The 5,000-nt window shown below is 39.0% G+C and overlaps 1 protein-coding gene across 5 annotated transcripts in view; it reads left to right on the top strand.

Annotated features, from left to right (window-relative positions):
• Nucleotides 1-5,000, top strand: part of LOC119579241 — a 24,812-nt gene that overhangs the window by 6,381 nt on the left and 13,431 nt on the right. The gene's annotated exons all lie outside the window — the stretch shown is intronic.

Genomic DNA, 5,000 nt, shown 5'->3' with positions numbered 1-5,000 from the left:
GATATAAGTACTTCCTTCAAAAGAGAGGGAGAGGGGGAGAGAGGGAGAGAGGGAGAGAGGGAGAGAGGGAGAGAGAGAACAGGTACTGTTTGTGTGGATTTCCTTTTCCCTCTATATGCACAGTATAGCCACGCAACCAAGTCCCAAAGCAAAATCATTTCCCTCTTAATTTCGAAGTGGGGAGGGGGAGTGGGGGGAAAGGAGTGGGGTGGTGGGGAGGGGGGCTTCACAGGGACGGTAGACACAGGCCGGCATGGGTAGGTGGTGGCCGTCTTGGCTGGGGCCTAATGTATATGGGCAAGCAGGGGGAATGGGGTAGGCGTGGGGAGTGTGGGTAAGCGTAGGGTAGCTATTGGAAGTATGGGCGAGAGTGGGTAAAAGCATGGGGGTGAATATGGGTAGGCATGGGAAGTATGGGTAAGCCTGGGGAACGTGAGTAAACGTGTATGGGTATGGGTAGGCGTGGGTGAGCGCGGAGAGGTAGGCCTTGCGGAGTGTGGGTTAGGCCCCTCCTCACCTCCGCTGCCGCCGTGTCGCCTCCAGTTGTACCTCACGCCGGCGATTGCAAGTGGCATACCCTTTTAAACTCCAGCTGTTGCGGTTTATACTTTAGCCTCTCCTTCGCCTCCGCCACGGTCCCGCGAAATTAAGCGAATTTATGGCTGTATTTTTGCGATTTATTCGGGGCCGCTTATGTTAAATGGCCGTTTTTCTTTTTCTTCTTCTTCTTCTTCTTCTTCTTCTTCTTCTTCTTCTTCTTCTTCTTCTTCTTCTTCTTCTTCTTCTTCTTCTTCTTCTTCTTCTTCTTCTTTTTTCTTTTTTTGCTAAGTTATGCGGTTTGATTTTTGGTTCCGTTGTGTGTGTTTGTTTGTTTGTTTGTTTGGGATTGCCTTACGGTATTACGGATGCTTTGGTCATGATTTTTTTTGTGGGATTATTTTTTTCCTCTGTTGGAAAGAGGAATTTCGAAAGTATTTAAAAGCAAATTTTGGAAAGGAAGCTCTCTTTCTTTCTGGCTTTCTCTTTCTTTCTTTCTTTCTTTCTTTCTTTCCTTCCTTCCTATCTTCCTTCTTTCCTTTCTTCCTTCCTTCCTATCTTCCTTCTTTCCTTCCTTCCTTCCTTCCTTCCTTCCTTCCTCCCTCCCTCCCTCCCTTCCTTCCCTTCCCTCCTCCTTCCTCTCGTTTTAACCTCCCCCTCTCTCTACCCCTTCTCTTTTCTTACCTCCCCCCCTCCATTCTTACCTCCTCCCTCCTTTCTTAACTTCCCCCCCTTTATTAATTTCTGAGTATTTATGTTTATTTGTTTATGCTTCCCCCCCCCCTAACATTAGGAATTCGGAGTGAGGGCGGTTGAGACGGCTACGTACACGCTCGAGCTTTTCGATTTACTCATGGTTATCTTTTGTTTATTTATTTCTGTTTATTTATATTTACTCATTTATCTGTCTTTATTTATTTATTTATTTATGTTTGTATTTGTTTATGTAGTTATTTATTTGTTTATAGGGAGGAGGGGATGGCTACGCCCGCGCGCCCCAAAATAAGCTCTTGTACATTGCCGGATGTCCTTGTGCGTGCCAACATTGCAGCGGGATGAAGCGTGTTTCGTGCAAGGTGTTGCAGAGTTCGAACTGCGGCGGAGGATTTTTTTAATGTAATTTTTTTTTTTCTCGAAATTTTCGTATTTATTCATTTCTTATTTATTTATTTATTTATTTATTTATTTATTTATTTATTTATTTTTTTTTTTTTTCGAAGGGTGATGTTGAGTTAAGAAGTATTGCCTGTGGGGTGGGGCACATTTTATTGGTACGTGTTATTGCTGCGGATGCTAATATATAATCATTGTATTCATTATCGTCATCGTCGCTATCCTCTTCCTCGTCATCGTCAGTTGTCATCGTTGTAACAAACTTTTTAGTGTTAGTAGTAACATTAACGTTATAAATTAATATGTTATATATCTATATATTTATCTGTTTGTCCGTCTGTATAGGCCTATATGTGTATGTTTAGTATGTGTGTGCGTGTGTTTGTGCGTGTGCGTGTGCGTGTGTGTGTGTGTGTGTGTGTGTGTGTGTGTGTGTGTGTGTGTGTGTGTGTGTGTGTGTGTGTGTGTGTGTGTGTGCGTGTGCGTGTGTGCGCACGCATATGTATGTTTTCTTGTTTAGGGGAAAAGGGCTGGAAATAATTTGCATAGCTTATCCGCACACCCCACAGCGCTATCCCGCGGTTGTGTTGCAGATTGCAGAGCGGTTAATAATCGGTAATGTGATCGAGAAAGAGAGAGAGACAGACAGACAGAGAGACAGACGGACATACAGACAGACAGACAGACAGACAGACAGACAGACAGACAGACAGACAGACAGACAGACAGAGAGACAGACAGACAGACAGACAGACAGACTTTGTTTTTTATTTATTTATTCGTTATATATACATATAAATGTATAATTAGATAGGTAGATAAATATACAGATAAAAAGATAGATAGATAGATATATTGATAGATACATACACACATACATACACATGCACACATATGTATGTGTCTGTGTCTGTCTCTGCCTGTGTGTCTGTCTGTCTGTCTGTATCTGTATTTATGCATGCATACATACATGTCTACATAAGTATATATGTAAATATGTATATATGAATAAATATACATACGCATACATTCATCCATCCATTAATTCATTCATTCATTCATATTTACATATACATACATATATAATACATACATATACATACATATACATACATATACATACATATGCATACATGCATACATACATACATACATACATACATACATACATACATACATACATATGTGGTGTTTCCGAGCGGTCTTTGAGGAGTGTCAGGTCTCCAATACTTGGGATTAATTGATATCAAGAGGAAAACTGAAAGATTGTTTTCACTTCATTATTTATTGACTTATTTAATATTGCCTTGGGTTCTAGAATTTTCTAAGTTAAAACTTGGGAGATCCGTACAATAATTGTCCGAGTAACTCACCGGGTAACAGGTTCAGATGCACCTAGTGTGGGGTCTGCTGTGAGACTGACGACTTTTCGTCACACATTTTGTCGCTCAGCCTGGCTCTCATATCTTTCTCTTCTTTTCATTGGTTCTTTTTCCATACACATTTCTTCATTGGTTATTTCTTGTCTAATGACCATATTCCTATGGTTAAGACACGCCTACACTAACAACAGTACTCTTTTGTCCACGTTTTCCCACGTCTGATCCTGAGCCAGGTCAAAAGGCTATTACTCGTGTCCACTTCGACCGATAGGTCATTGGGGTGCGAAACCACATACAAACAAAGGTTAGGTCTACTCGCCATGTGGTGTACATCTGGGTAAGACTCTCTTGGGTTACTTCACTTGTTTCAATATTTCACTTGTTAAGGGATACCCCAGGCGTTACACCACATACATACATACATACATACATACATACATACATACATACATACATACATACATACATACATACATACATGCATACATATACACATACATACATACATACATACATACATACAGGAACGAACGAACGAACGAATGAACGAATGGGGAGAGGGAGAAGGAGAGAAAGAGAGAGAAGGAAAGCGAAAAAAGAACGATGGAGAGAGAGGAGGAAGGAGAGCGAGAGAGCTGTGGCTCCGCTTCATCCCGTGGCTCTATTGGCGCTGGGCCGGGAGCGTTGCTTCCTCCCTCCCTCTCCTTCTTTTCTCTCTCCTTACTTTCTCTCCTCCTCCTCCTTTTCCCTCTCTCCTCCTCTCCTCCTCTTCTCTTCTCTCTTCTCTCTTTTCCTCCTTCCTTTTTCTCTTCCTCTTTCCTTCCTCTTCCTTTTTCTTCCTCTTTCCCTCCCTTCTCTCTCTCCTTTCCTTCCTCTCCCTCTCTCTCCTTTTTTTCCTTTTTTTCTCTTCCTTTTTCTCTCTTCCTTTTTTTCTCTTCCATCTCTCTCTTCCTTTTTCTCTCTTCCTTTTTTTCTCTTCTTCCTTTTTTTCCTCTTCCTTTTTTTCTCTTCCTTTTTCTTTTCCCTTTTTTTTCCTTTTTTCTCTTCCTTTTTCTCTCTTCCTTTTTTCTCTCTTCCTTTTTTCTCTCTTCCTTTTTTCTCTCTTCCTTTCTCGGGATAGCATTACATTGGCCAATATAACGTTCTTTCATTTTCCTTTATACGTCTTCATTGTTATCTCGTTGACTCCCTTTCCTCTCATTTTATGAAGGACGCAATTTTTATTTATTTTATTTTATTTTTTTTTTATTATTATTTTTTTTATCAGGTGGGGCTGGGTGGGGGAGGGGTGGGAGAGGGGTGGGTGGGGGTTGGTTGGTTAGGGGCAGGCGGTTTCAATTAATCTTTAGGGTTTCGTATGTTTTGGCTTTGGTGTCGTCATTGTTATTAGGACGTTGTCAGTGTTCTTGCTCTTTGAGGATTGGTATTTTTATTATTGTTGTTATCGGCACTGGTATTATTATTGTTGGTGTTGTAGTTGTTGTTGTTGTTGTTGTTGTTGTTGTTGTTGTTGTTGTAGTTGTTGTTGTTGTTGTTGTTGTTGTTGTTGTTATTGTTATTATTATTATTATTATTATTATTATTGCTATATTATTATTATTATTATTATTATTATTATTATTATTGCTATATTATTATTATTATTATTGTTATTGTTGTTGTTGTTATTATTGTTATTGTTATTGTTATTATTATTATTATTATTATTATTATTATTATTATTATTATTTATGTTTTTGTTTTGTTATTGTTATTGTTATTGTTATTGTTATTGTTATTGTTGTTGTTGTTGTTGTTGTTTTTGTTATTATTATTATCCTTATCGTTTTCATTATCATTATCGTTATCATTATTATCATTATAGTTATTATTTTTATTATTATTATCACCAGTACATTTAGCAAATATGATTTTTTTCACCTTTTGTTGCAACATATCATCGTTCAAGCGTGTGTCATAGACCATCAT

This window comes from Penaeus monodon, chromosome 1 (assembly GCF_015228065.2).
Source record: "Penaeus monodon isolate SGIC_2016 chromosome 1, NSTDA_Pmon_1, whole genome shotgun sequence".
NCBI classification, from domain to species: domain Eukaryota; kingdom Metazoa; phylum Arthropoda; class Malacostraca; order Decapoda; family Penaeidae; genus Penaeus; species Penaeus monodon.
The sequence above is the reverse complement of the archived record's forward strand: the minus strand, read 5'-3'. Positions and strand labels throughout refer to the sequence as shown.